The sequence below is a fragment of the Electrona antarctica genome, assembly GCF_951216825.1.
Source record: "Electrona antarctica genome assembly, chromosome: 8".
NCBI classification, from domain to species: domain Eukaryota; kingdom Metazoa; phylum Chordata; class Actinopteri; order Myctophiformes; family Myctophidae; genus Electrona; species Electrona antarctica.
Window position 1 is genome coordinate 46,016,127 of NC_136789.1, and position 14,972 is coordinate 46,031,098.

A 14,972-nucleotide genomic window follows, 5' to 3' on the forward strand; every position below is an offset into this window, starting at 1 on the left:
CATTCTGGATGTGATACTTACAAGCCGAAATAGCTCAGTTGGTAGAGCGTTAGACTGAAGCTCTAAAGGTCCCTGGTTCAAACCTGGGTTTCGGCAGTTGAAATGAGGTACAGAAAACCGTATGACTCTCAGGTTGATCTCACTGGGGGTAATACTGTATGAGTTTATTTGTTTAAGAAGTAACAATGCATTGAAAAATACATTCTGGATGTGACACTTACAAGCCGAAATAGCTCAGTTGGTACAGCGTTAGACTGAAGATCTAAAGGTCCCTGGTTCAAACCTGGGTTTCGGCAGTTTAAATGAGGTACAGAAAACCGTATGACTCTCAGGTTGATCTCACTGGGGGAACTACTGTATGAGTTTATTTGTTTAAGAAGTAACAATGCATTGAAAAATACATTCTGGATGTGACACTTACAAGCCGTTATAGCTCAGTTGGTAGAGCGTTAGACTGAAGCTCTAAAGGTCCCTGGTTCAAACCTGGGATTCGGCAGTTGAAATGAGGTACAGAAAACCGTATGACTCTCAGGTTGATCTCACTGGGGGAAATACTGTATGAGTTTATTTGTTTAAGAACAAAAAATCAATTGAAAAATACATTCTGGATGTAACACTTACGAGCCGAAATAGCTCAGTTGGTAGAGCATCAGACTGAAGGGTCTGAAGGTCCCTTGTTCAAACCTGGGTTTCGGCAGTTGAAATGAGGTACAGAAAACCGTATGACTCTCAGGTTGATCTCACTGTGGGTAATACTGTATGAGTTTATTTGTTTAAGAAGTAACAATACATTGAAAAATACATTCTGGATGTGACACTTAGAAGCCGAAATAGCTCAGTTGGTAGAGCGTTAGACTGAAGATCTAAAGGTCCCTGGTTCAAACGTGTGTTTCGGCAGTTGAAATGACGTACAGAAAACCGTATGACTCTCAGGTTGATCTCACTGGGGGAACTACTGTATGAGTTTATTTGTTTAAGAAGTAACAATGCATTGAAAAATACATTCTGGATGTGACACTTACAAGCCGATATGCTCAGTTGGTAGAGCGTTAGACTGAAGCTCTAAAGGTCCCTGGTTCAAACCTGGGTTTCGGCAGTTGAAATGAGGTACAGAAAACCGTATGACTCTCAGGTTGATCTCACTGGGGGAAATACTGTATGAGTTTATTTGTTTAAGAACAAAAAATCAATTGAAAAATACATTCTGGATGTAACACTTACAAGCCGAAATAGCTCAGTTGGTAGAGCGTCAGACTGAAGGGTCTGAAGGTCCCTTGTTCAAACCTGGGTTTCGGCAGTTGAAATGAGGTACAGAAAACCGTATGACTCTCAGGTTGATCTCACTGTGGGTAATACTGTATGAGTTTATTTGTTTAAGAAGTAACAATACATTGAAAAATACATTCTGGATGTGACACTTACAAGCCGAAATAGCTCAGTTGGGAGATCGTTAGACTGAAGATCTAAAGGTCCCTGGTTCAATCCTGAGTTTCGGCCGTTGAAATGAGTAACAGTAAACCCTATGACTCTTAGGCTGATCTCACTGGGTGAAAAACCTTATGAGTTTATTTGTTTAAGAAGTAACAAGTACCAGTCAATGTAAAAATAAATAATGGATGTGACACTTGCAAGCCGAAATAGCTCAGTTGGGAGTGCGTTAGACTGAATATCTGAAGGTCCCTGGTTCAACCGGGGTTTGCCTGCTTTTTGACATGACAAATCATTCTGATTGACAGATTCCTTGGCCAATCAGATTGGTCCGCCTTCAGCCAATCCTAGGGCTCCTTACATTGTCTCCTCCAATCAAATGTTCGCAGACCCGGACCACTTCCTTGTTTACAACTGGATGAAATACTCTGACCTGTTTTAGATTTATAGTGATTCTTCAACTTAATTTTCTTCATTTTCACAGTTTTGGACGTTTTATTAATATAATTGATCATTCTAGATCACTACTAGATCCGTAACAATCTTCTCTTATGGGGTTCGGGTTCGGTTTCAATTTCGGGTTAGGGTTAGGGTTAGGGTTAGGGTTAGGGTTAGGTTTTATATGGCAGAGCCGCCCCCCGGGAGAACAACCGGTGCGTGGCCGATTACAAGCAATCATACTGAACATGTCCAGTGCAATAATCAGTAGTTCCTTGCAACCTCAGGCCGGAGGAATGTAAGTGCACGCCCATCTTCTCAAGACTACTCGTCAGACTAGGACTTACCCCGTCAATCGATGTCCATCTACACTCCGGGGGAGAAAGAGGGATTTTAAGAGAGCTGGCTTACCCTACGCACCAGGGAGAAAACAGATCAGCGGCCAGTGAGGCCAACCGGCCACCGACCTTAAGGGAAAGGGTGAGAGTTTACCGGGGAAAACAGATCAGCGGTCAGTGAGACCAACCGGCCACCGACCTTAAGGGAAAGGGTGAGAGTTTACCGGGGAAAACAGATCAGCGGCCAGTGAGACCAACCGGCCACCGACCTTAAGGGAAAGGGTGAGAGTTTAACGGGGAAAACAGATCAGCGGCCAGTGAGACCAACCGGCCACCGACCTTAAGGGAAAGGGTGAGAGTTTAACGGGGAAAACAGATCAGCGGCCAGTGAGACCAACCGGCCACCGACCTTAAGGGAAAGGGTGAGAGTTTACCGGGGAAAACAGATCAGCGGCCAGTGAGACCAACCGGCCACCGACCTTAAGGGAAAGGGTGAGAGTTTACCGGGGAAAACAGAACAGCGGTCAGTGAGACCAACCGGCCACCGACCTTAAGGGAAAGGGTGAGAGTTTACCGGGGAAAACAGATCAGCGGCCAGTGAGACCAACCGGCCACCGACCTTAAGGGAAAGGGTGAGAGTTTAACGGGGAAAACAGATCAGCGGCCAGTGAGACCAACCGGCCACCGACCTTAAGGGAAAGGGTGAGAGTTTAACGGGGAAAACAGATCAGCGGCCAGTGAGACCAACCGGCCACCGACCTTAAGGGAAAGGGTGAGAGTTTACCGGGGAAAACAGATCAGCGGCCAGTGAGACCAACCGGCCACCGACCTTAAGGGAAAGGGTGAGAGTTTACCGGGGAAAACAGAACAGCGGCCAGTGAGACCAACCAGCCACCGACCTTAAGGGAAAGGGTGAGAGTTTAACGGGGAAAACAGATCAGCGGCCAGTGAGACCAACCGGCCACCGACCTTAAGGGAAAGGGTGAGTGTTTAACGGGGAAAACAGATCAGCGGCCAGTGAGACCAACCGGCCACCGACCGTAAGGGAAAGGGTGAGAGTTTAAGGGGAAAACAGATCAGCGGCCAGTGAGACCAACCGGCCACCGACCTTAAGGGAAAGGGTGAGAGTTTAACGGGGAAAACAGATCAGCGGTCAGTGAGACCAACCGGCCACCGACCTTAAGGGAAAGGGTGAGAGAAGGGTTAGGGTTAAGGTTAAGGTTAAGGTTAAGGTTAAGGTTAAGGTTAAGGTTAAGGTTAGGGTAAGGGTTAGGTTAAGTTTAGGGTTAGGGTTAGGTTAAGGTTAGGGTTAGGTTAAGGTTAAGGTTAGGGTTAGGTTAAGGTTAAGGTTAAGGTTAAGGTTAAGGTTAGGGTAAGGGTTAGGGTTAGGTTAAGGTTAGGGTTAGGGTTAGGGTTAGGGTTAGGTTAAGGTTAGGGTTAGGGTTAGGTTAAGGTTAGGATTAGGTTAAGGTTAAGGTTAAGGTTAGGGTAAGGGTTAGGTTTAGGGTTAGGGTTAGGGATAGGGTTGAGGTTAGGGTTAGAGTACAGAGTTGGGTTAAGGTCAGGGTCAGAGTTATAGAATGGTCAGGGTATCAGAAGTGGCTGCAAGGGTGGGGGCCTAAGGAGGGGGCGGGGGAAGTCCGCTGCAGTGAGTATTGGCCAGAGAAAACTGAGACAAATGACGGAGGCGCGCCGTGTCTGGTGGCCATGAGCTCCGTGAGGCACCGCCGAGCGAGGCGCTAGCCGAGCGAGTCGCCGTGCCGAGCGGTGCGAAGGCCATCAGACCCGACTCAGCGCCGTCCGAGTTACGACCCGATAGGGACAGAATAGTATATATTAGTAGCCCCAAATGAGCTTTAGGGTTACCTACCCGTGAAATGAAAATGGGGGTAATGGGTAAGTGGGTAATAGGCCACCAGTTGAAACCTAAGTGAACTACAAAAGCCAGAGAGCTGAGTAAAAGGGGAAGATCGCCAGTATGTGGTATGTGGTCCGATGGGATGTAGAGAGAAGAAGAAGAAGAGGTCCTAAGTTAACAGGGAGAATCTATAATGGAAAGCAACCCTAGGTGTTAGGTTCCATTACAGTAGAATCCCATGGTGAGAAATGTTGTTTAGAGAACACAATCATCAGTAGTTACCCATTGGGTCGTCAGGTGTTTCGGCCGTTTGGTAACTAGACACCCTCGCCAAGGGCGGCCCACCGGGGTTGATCAAGACCCCAGTGTGTGTTCCATATGCTCAAACATAGAATTAAGAGGAGTACCTCAGAGGATGGTTTATTAGGGGGGCCAGGGGAGAAGGAGAAGAGGATAGAGAGAGGGGATATGTAAGGAGCCTAGTTGAAGTGTAACGCATATGAGAATTATCCAGGTCCAACTACAAGTGCAAGCCGTACGTGGTGAGTAGAAGGCTAGTGCGGTAAGGTAATAGGGAATGTGAGAATTATCTCTTTAAGGTATAGAATGAATGAACAATCTAAAGTAAGTTAAGGATGGATCAGGAGTTATAGGGGAAGTAGATTAATAGTATAGGGGACAAGGTCTGGTCAAGGGAAGGAGCCCACCCCCGCGTAGGAAGTAAAGGTATGGGTGTCATTAACCTAGGGTCATGACACCCATGACTGAGGTACTTGCCCTGGCTACTTCCACCCAGGGGTGCCGGGCGGGGACTGGGGACCCGACACTCCATAGGTAAGCCAATCGGTAGTTATCTCAGACAAATCAGTGTTCAGTAACCACCCTTAATCCCGCTAAGTGATGATACGTAGTGGTAAAGCCATAGGCCTGGCTTCGCTGAAGTCGCAAAGCCAAAGCCATGACTCCCTGAGAGGTTACCAGTCACTGTACAGCAAAATTCCGGACTCAGAAAACTTGATACAATGGTTAGTAAGCTCACATACCAAAACGGTGTCTATCTAATGCGTCTTACCAGTCTTACACTTACCAGTCGGACAGAAAAGAACTGCACGGCTGCGGGTGGAAATCCCTGGTTTGACAGGTACGACTGGTGGCCGGAACAGGAGGAGATGGTAAGGAGTAAACAGGCGAAAAAAGTAAGCGGCTAGCTACTACCGAACTCAAGTTACAAGTGATTGAATCATATTATCCCTCTCAACCTGTGGTGTTATGAGTTAAACCGCTTAGAGCCAGTTAGCTGTAATGTAGCATCATAAACTCGACGATAAGGATAAAAAATTGTAACGAAAAGTAATATAATACCATATGGGAACGTGGCCAAAATGGTAAGACTAAGGTTTAAAAAAGAAAAAACGTAAAAAAGTCCTATAAAAAACGAATGAGGAGTAAGAGTAACATGCTAACGTATGGTATGAAATGCAACCTGAGTCAGTTACCCCCACTTAGCTATAAGTTAGCATTCTTCACTCGACGGTTAAGGCGGGAAAGTGTGCATGACAAAAATGAAAAACATACTGGATAGGTGGCCAAGGTGGTAAGGTACATGTTAGTGAAAGAATTATGTGTGTATCTTCAATGAAAAATTTTTTTATAATGAAAGATGTGTAGACATGTACCCAGCCGTGGTTGAATGTCTTAGATCCCATGTAAACTTACATGAAAAGGTCCGAATTAGCAATAAATTAGCATCTTTCATTCGACGATAAGAAGTAACAAGTACCAGTCAATGTAAAAATAAATAATGGATGTGACACTTGCAAGCCGAAATAGCTCAGTTGGGAGTGCGTTAGACTGAATATCTGAAGGTCCCTGGTTCAACCGGGGTTTGCCTGCTTTTTGACATGACAAATCATTCTGATTGACAGATTCCTTGGCCAATCAGATTGGTCCGCCTTCAGCCAATCCTAGGGCTCCTTACATTGTCTCCTCCAATCAAATGTTCGCAGACCCGGACCACTTCCTTGTTTACAACTGGATGAAATACTCTGACCTGTTTTAGATTTATAGTGATTCTTCAACTTAATTTTCTTCATTTTCACAGTTTTGGACGTTTTATTAATATAATTGATCATTCTAGATCACTACTAGATCCGTAACAATCTTCTCTTATGGGGTTCGGGTTCGGTTTCAATTTCGGGTTGGGGTTAGGGTTAGGGTTAGGGTTAGGGTTAGGGTTAGGGTTAGGTTCCACGGGCTAATAAAGTGTAAATTTGGGGGTCCTTACAAGAAAAGGTTTGGGAACCACTGTTGTAGAGGGTCTATAGAATAGATAGATGTTGATACTATTAAGTTAGTAACTTTGACAGTGTACAAATGGAACCGGTTTTCAGCAGGTCAAATGAGGTACAGAAAACCGTATGACTCCCAGGCTGATCTCACTGGGGGAAAACTGTATGTTAATTTGTTTAAGAACTAACAATAAATTGAAAAATACATTCTGGATGTGTCACTTAGAAGCAGAAATAGCTCAGTTGGTAGAGCATTAGACTGAAGATCTAAAGGTCCCTGTTTCAAACCTGGGTTTCGGCAGTTAAAATGAGGTACAGAAAACCGTTTGACTCTCAGGGTGATCTCACTGGGGGAAATACTGTATGAGTTTATTTGTTTAAGAACAAAAAATCTATTGAAAAATACATTCTGGATGCAACAATTACAAGCCGAAATAGCTCAGTTGGTAGAGCGTTAGACTGAAGATCTAAAGTTCCCTGGTTCAAACCTGGGTTTCGGCAGTTAAAGTGAGGTACAGAAAACCTTATGACTCTCAGGTTGATCTCACTGGGGGAAATACTGTATGTTTATTTGTTTAAGAAGTAACAATGCATTGAAAAATACATTCTGGATGTGACACTTTCAAGCCGAAATAGCTCAGTTGGTAGAGCGTTAGACTGAAGCTCTAAAGGTCCCTGGTTCAAACCTGGGTTTTGGCAGTTGAAATGAGGTACAGAAAACCTTATGACTCTCAGGTTGATCTCACTGGGGGAAATACTGTATGAGTTTATTTGTTTAAGAAGTAACAATGGATTGAAAAATACATTCTGGATGTGACACTTACAAGCCGAAATAGCTAAGTTGGTAGAGCGTTAGACTGAAGATCTAAAGATCCCTGGTTCAAACCTGGGTTTCGGCAGTTGAAATGAGGTGCAGAAAACCGTATGACTCTCAGGTTGATCTCACTGGTGGAAATACTGTATGAGTTTATTTGTTTAAGAAGTAACAATGCATTGAAAAATACATTCTGGATGTGACACTTACAAGCCGAAATAGCTCAGTTGGTAGAGCGTTAGACTGAAGCTCTAAAGGTCCCTGATTCAAACCTTGGTTTCGGCAGTTGAAATGAGGTACAGAAAACCGTATGACTCTCAGGTTGATCTCACTGGGGGAAATACTGTATGAGTTTATTTGTTTAAGAACAAAAAATCGATTGAAAAATACATTCTGGATGTGACACTTACAAGCCGAAATAGCTCAGTTGGTAGAGCGTTAGACTGAAGCTCTAAAGGCCCTGTTTCAAACCTGGGTTTCGGCAGTTGAAATGAGGTACAGAAAACCCTATGACTCTCATGTTGATCTCACTGGGGGAAATACTGTATGAGTTTATTTGTTTAAGAAGTAACAATGCATTGAAAAATACATTCTGGATGTGACACTTACAAGCCGAAATAGCTCAGTTGGTAGAGCGTTAGACTGAAGATCTAAAGTTCCCTGGTTCAAACCTGGGTTTCGGCAGTTAAAGTGAGGTACAGAAAACCTTATGACTCTCAGGTTGATCTCACTGGGGGAAATACTGTATGTTTATTTGTTTAAGAAGTAACAATGCATTGAAAAATACATTCTGGATGTGACACTTTCAAGCCGAAATAGCTCAGTTGGTAGAGCGTTAGACTGAAGCTCCAAAGGTCCCTGGTTCAAACCTGGGTTTTGGCAGTTGAAATGAGGTACAGAAAACCTTATGACTCTCAGGTTGATCTCACTGGGGGAAATACTGTATGAGTTTATTTGTTTAAGAAGTAACAATGGATTGAAAAATACATTCTGGATGTGACACTTACAAGCCGAAATAGCTCAGTTGGTAGAGCGTTAGACTGAAGATCTAAAGATCCCTGGTTCAAACCTGGGTTTCGGCAGTTGAAATGAGGTGCAGAAAACCGTATGACTCTCAGGTTGATCTCACTGGTGGAAATACTGTATGAGTTTATTTGTTTAAGAAGTAACAATGCATTGAAAAATACATTCTGGATGTGACACTTACAAGCCGAAATAGCTCAGTTGGTAGAGCGTTAGACTGAAGCTCTAAAGGTCCCTGGTTCAAACCTGGGTTTCGGCAGTTGAAATGAGGTACAGAAAACCGTATGACTCTCAGGTTGATCTCACTGGGGAAATACTGTATGAGTTTATTTGTTTAAGAACAAAAAATCTATTGAAAAATACATTCTGGATGTGACACTTACAAGCCGAAATAGCTCAGTTTGTAGAGCGTTAGACTGAAGCTCTAAAGGTCCCTGTTTCAAACCTGGGTTTCGGCAGTTGAAATGAGGTACAGAAAACCCTATGACTCTCATGTTGATCTCACTGGGGGAAATACTGTATGAGTTTATTTGTTTAAGAAGTAACAATGCATTGAAAAATACATTCTGGATGTGACACTTACAAGCCGAAATAGCTCAGTTGGTAGAGCGTTAGACTGAAGATCTAAAGGTCCCTGGTTCAAACCTGGGTTTCGGTAGTTGAAATGAGGTACAGAAAACCGTATGACTGTCAGGTTGATCTCACTGGGGGAAATACTGTATGAGTTTATTTGTTTAAGAAGTGACAATGCATTGAAAAATACATTCTGGATGTGACACTTACAAGCCGAAATAGCTCAGTTGGTAGAGCGTTAGACTGAAGCTCTAAAGGTCCCTGGTTCAAACCTGGGTTTCGGCAGTTGAAATGAGGTACAGAAAACCGTATGACTCTCAGGTTGATCTCACTGGGGGAACTACTGTATGAGTTTATTTGTTTAAGAAGTAACAATGCATTGAAAAATACATTCTGGATGTGACACTTACAAGCCGATATAGCTCAGTTGGTAGAGCATTAGACTGAAGCTCTAAAGGTCCCTGGTTCAAACCTGGGTTTCGGCAGTTGAAATGAGGTACAGAAAACCGTATGACTCTCAGGTTGATCTCACTGGGGGAAATACTGTATGAGTTTATTTGTTTAAGAACAAAAAATCAATTGAAAAATACATTCTGGATGTAACACTTACAAGCCGAAATAGCTCAGTTGGTAGAGCGTCAGACTGAAGGGTCTGAAGGTCCCGGTTCAAACCTGGGTTTCGGCAGTTGAAATGAGCATTGTGTGCCGTTAAGTGGCCCAACGGATAAATCTGACAATATCCGTAGAATACCTAGTAGAAGTGTGCCGGTTCAAACCCGACATACTCCTAGTAGGGTGGTGTTGGTTCAAATCACTGACACCTAGAATAGGAGTCCCCCAGTGGATAAATCAGATGATATCCGTAGAATACCTAGTAGAAGTATGCCGGCCGACATACTCCTAGTAGGATGGTGCTAGTTCAAATCACCAACACCTAGAGTAGGTAGGAGTGTGTGCCGTTAAGTGGCCCGGTGGATAAATCAGATAATATCCATAGAATACCTAGTAGAAGTCTGCCGGTTCAAACCCGACATAGGATGGTGCTGGTTCAAATCACCATCACCTAGAGTGTAGTACTGTGTGCCGTTAAGTGGCCCGGTGGATAAATCAGATAATATCCATAGAATACCTAGTGGGATGGTGCTTGTTCAAAGCACCATCACCTAGGGTAGATAGGACCGTGTGCCGTTAAGTGGCCCGGTGGATAAATCAGATAATATCCATAAAATACCTAGTAAGATGGTGCTGGTTCAAATCACCATCACCTAGAGTAGGTAGGGGGTAAGAGTATGTAGGGGTAGAGTAGAAGGAGGTGTAGATAGGGGGAGAGTAGGCGAGGGGGGTCAGGCAGGGGGAGAGTAGGCGAGGGGGGCCCAGGCAGGGGGAGAGTAGGCGAGGGGGCCCAGGCAGGCGGAGAGGAGGTAGGAGAGGGGGGCCAGGCAGGGGAGAGTAGGAGAGGGGGCCCAGGCAGGGGCAGAGTAGGCCAGGGGGAGAGTAGGCGAGGGGACCCAGGCAGGTGGAGAGGCGGTAGGAGAGGGGGGCCAGGTAGGGGGAGAGTAGGCGAGGGGGCCCAGGCAGGCGGAGAGGAGGTAGGAAAGGGGCGCCAGGCAGGGGGAGAGTAGGCGAAGGGGGCCCAGGCAGGGGGAGAGTAGGAGGGAGAGTACGTGCGGGGGCCCAGGCAGGGGGAGAGTAGGCCAGGGGGAGAGTAGGTAAGGGGGCCCAGGCAGGGGGAGAGTAGGTGAGGGGGCCCAGGCAGGGGTAGAGTAGGTAGGAGAGGGGTGCCAGTAGGCGAGGGGGGCCAGGCAGGGGGCTGTCATCCTGATTTATTTTTATAATTTTCTAAAATGTAATTAATTTATTATTTAGTAATTATAAAAAAAAGAATCAGGAGGACGCGCCACTGCCTGGGCCCCCTCACCTGCTCTCCCCCTGACTGGGCCCCCTTCACCTACTCTCCCCCTGCCTGGGCACCCTCGCCTGCTCTCCCCCTGACTGGGCCCCCTTCGCCTCCTCCCCCCCTGCCTGGCGCCTCTTTCCTACCTCCTCTCCGCCTGCCTGGGCCCCCTCGCCTACTCTCCCCCTACCTGGGCCCCCTCTCCTACCAACTCTCCCCCTGCCTGGGCCCCCTCTCCTACTCTCCCCTGCCTGGCCCCCCTCTCCTACCTCCTCTCCACCTGCCTGGGCCCCCTCGCCTACTCTGCCCCTGCCTGGGACCCCTCTCCTACTCTCCCCTGCCTGGCCCCCCTCTCCTACCTCCTCTCCGCCTGCCTGGGCCCCCTCGCCTACTCTCCCCCTGCCTGGGCCCCCCTCGCCTACTCTCCCCCTGCCTGACCCCCCTCGCCTACTCTCCCCCTATCTACACCTCCTTCTACTCTACCCCTACATACTCTAGGTGATGGTGATTTGAACCAGTACCATCTTACTAGGTATTTTATGGATATTATCTGATTTATCCACCGGGCCACTTAACGGCACACGGTCCTATCTACCCTAGGTGATGGTGCTTTGAACAAGCACCATCCCACTAGGTATTCTATGGATATTATCTGATTTATCCACCGGGCCACTTAACGGCACACAGTACTACACTCTAGGTGATGGTGATTTGAACCAGCACCATCCTATGTCGGGTTTGAACCGGCAGACTTCTACTAGGTATTCTATGGATATTATCTGATTTATCCACCGGGCCACTTAACGGCACACACTCCTACCTACTCTAGGTGTTGGTGATTTGAACTAGCACCATCCTACTAGGAGTATGTCGGCCGGCATACTTCTACTAGGTATTCTACGGATATCATCTGATTTATCCACTGGTGGACTCCTATTCTAGGTGTCAGTGATTTGAACCAACACCACCCTACTAGGAGTATGTCGGGTTTGAACCGGCACACTTCTACTAGGTATTCTACGGATATTGTCAGATTTATCCGTTGGGCCACTTAACGGCACACAATGCTCATTTCAACTGCCGAAACCCAGGTTTGAACCGGGACCTTCAGACCCTTCAGTCTGACGCTCTACCAACTGAGCTATTTCGGCTTGTAAGTGTTACATCCAGAATGTATTTTTCAATTGATTTTTTGTTCTTAAACAAATAAACTCATACAGTATTTCCCCCAGTGAGATCAACCTGAGAGTCATACGGTTTTCTGTACCTCATTTCAACTGCCGAAACCCAGGTTTGAACCAGGGACCTTTAGAGCTTCAGTCTAATGCTCTACCAACTGAGCTATATCGGCTTGTAAGTGTCACATCCAGAATGTATTTTTCAATGCATTGTTACTTCTTAAACAAATAAACTCATACAGTAGTTCCCCCAGTGAGATCAACCTGAGAGTCATACGGTTTTCTGTATCTCATTTCAACTGCCGAAACCCAGGTTTGAACCAGGGACCTTTAGAGCTTCAGTCTAACGCTCTACCAACTGAGCTATTTCAGCTTGTAAGTGTCACATCCAGAATGTATTTTTCAATGCATTGTTACTTCTTAAACAAATAAACTCATACAGTATTTCCCCCAGTGAGATCAACCTGAGAGTCATACGGTTTTCTGTACCTCATTTCAACTGCCGAAACACAGGTTTGAACCAGGGAACTTTAGATCTTCAGTCTAACGCTCTACCAACTGAGCTATTTCGGCTTTTAAGTGTTACATCCAGAATGTATTTTTCAATTGATTTTTTGTTCTTAAACAAATAAACTCATAAAGTATTTCCCCCAGTGAGATCAACCTGAGAGTCATACGGTTTTCTGTACCTCAATTCAACTGCCGAAACCCAGGTTTGAACCAGGGACCTTTAGAGCTTCAGTCTAACGCTCGACCAACTGAGCTATATCGGCTTGGAAGTGTCACATCCAGAATGTATTTTTCAATGCATTGTTACTTCTTAAACAAATAAACTCATACAGTATTTCCCCCAGTGAGATCAACCTGAGAGTCATACGGTTTTCTGTACCTCATTTCAACTGCCGAAACCTAGGTTTGAACCAGGGACCTTTAGAGCTTCAGTCTAACGCTCTACCAACTGAGCTATTTCGGCTTGTAAGTGTCACATCCAGAATGTATTTTTCAATGCATTGTTACTTCTTAAACAAATAAACTCATACAGTATTTCCCCCAGTGAGATCAACCTGAGAGTCATACGGTTTTCTGTACCTCATTTCAACTGCCGAAACCCAGGTTTGAACCAGGGACCTTTAGAGCTTCAGTCTAACGCTCTACCAACTGAGCTATTTCGGCTTGTAAGTGTCACATCCAGAATGTATTTTTCAATGCATTGTTACTTCTTAAACAAATAAACTCATAAAGTATTTCCCCCAGTGAGATCAACCTGAGAGTCATACGGTTTTCTGTACCTCATTTCAACTGCCGAAACCCAGGTTTGAACCAGGGACCTTTAGAGCTTCAGTCTAACGCTCTACCAATTGAGCTATATCAGCTTGTAAGTGTCACATCCAGAATGTATTTTTCAATGCATTGTTACTTCTTAAACAAATAAACTCATACAGCAGTTCCCCCAGTGAGATCAACCTGAGAGTCATACGTTTTTCTGTACCTCATTTCAACTGCCAAAACCCAGGTTTGAACCAGGGACCTTTAGAGCTTCAGTCTAACGCTCTACCAACTGAGCTATTTCGGCTTGTAAGTGTCACATCCAGAATGTATTTTTCAATGCATTGTTACTTCTTAAACAAATAAACTCATACAGTATTTCCCCCAGTGAGATCAACCTGAGAGTCATACGGTTTTCTGTACCTCATTTCAACTGCCGAAACCCAGGTTTGAACCAGGGACCTTTAGATCTTCAGTTTAACGCTCTACCAACTGAGCTATTTCGGCTTGTAAGTGTCACATCCAGAATGTATTTTTCAATGCATTGTTACTTCTTAAACAAATAAACTCATACAGTATTACCCCCAGTGAGATCAACCTGAGAGTCATACGGTTTTCTGTACCTCATTTCAACTGCCGAAACCCAGGTTTGAACCAGGGACCTTTTAGTGCTTCAGTCTAACGGTCTACCAACTGAGCTATTTCGGCTTGTAAGTATCACATCCAGAATGTATTTTTCAATGTATTGTTACTTCTTAAACAAATAAACTCATACAGTATTTCCCCCAGTGAGATCAACCTGAGAGTCATACGGTTTTCTGTACCTCATTTCAACTGCTGAAACCCAGGTTTGAACCAGGGACCTTTAGAGCTTCAGTCTAACGCTCTACCAACTGAGCTATTTCGGCTTGTAAGTGTCACATCCAGAATGTATTTTTCAATGCATTGTTACTTCTTAAACAAATAAACTCATACAGTATTTCCCCCAGTGAGATCAACATGAGAGTCACACGGTTTTCTGTACCTCATTTCAACTGCCGAAACCCAGGTTTGAACCAGGGACCTTTAGATCTTCAGTCTAACGCTCTACCAAATGAGTTATTTTGGCTTGTAAGTGTCACATCCAGAATGTATTTTTCAATGGATTGTTACTTCCTAAACAAATAAACTCATGGAGTATTACCCCCAGTGAGATCAACCTGAGAGTCATACAGTTTTCTGTACCTCATTTTAGCTGCCGAAACCCAGGTTTGAACCAGGGACCTTTAGATCTTCAGTCTAACGCTCTACCAACTGAGCTATTTCAGCTTGTAAGTGTCACATCCAGAATGTATTTTTCAATGTATTGTTACTTCTTAAACAAATAAACTCATACAGTATTACCCCCAGTGAGATCAACCTGAGAGTCATACGGTTTTCTGTACCTCATTTCAACTGCCGAAACCCAGGTTTGAACCAGGGAACTTTAGATCTTCAGTCTAATGCTATACCAACTGAGCTATTTCAGCTTATAAGTGTCACATCCAGAATGTATTTTTCAATTTATTGTTACTTCTTAAACAAATAAACTCATAAAGTTTTCCCCCAGTGAGTCATACAGTTTTCTGTAACTGATTTCAACTGCCAAAACCCAGGTTTGAACCAGGGACCTTTAGATCTTCAGTCTAATGCTCTACCAACTGAGCTATTTCTGCTTCTAAGTGTCACATCCAGAATGTATTTTTCAATTTATTGTTAGTTCTTAAACAAATAAACATACAGTTTTCCCCCAGTGAGATCAGCCTGGGAGTCATACGGTTTTCTGTAGCTCATTTGACCTGCTGAAAACCAGTTCCATTTGTACACTGTCAAAGTTACTAACTTAATAGTATCAA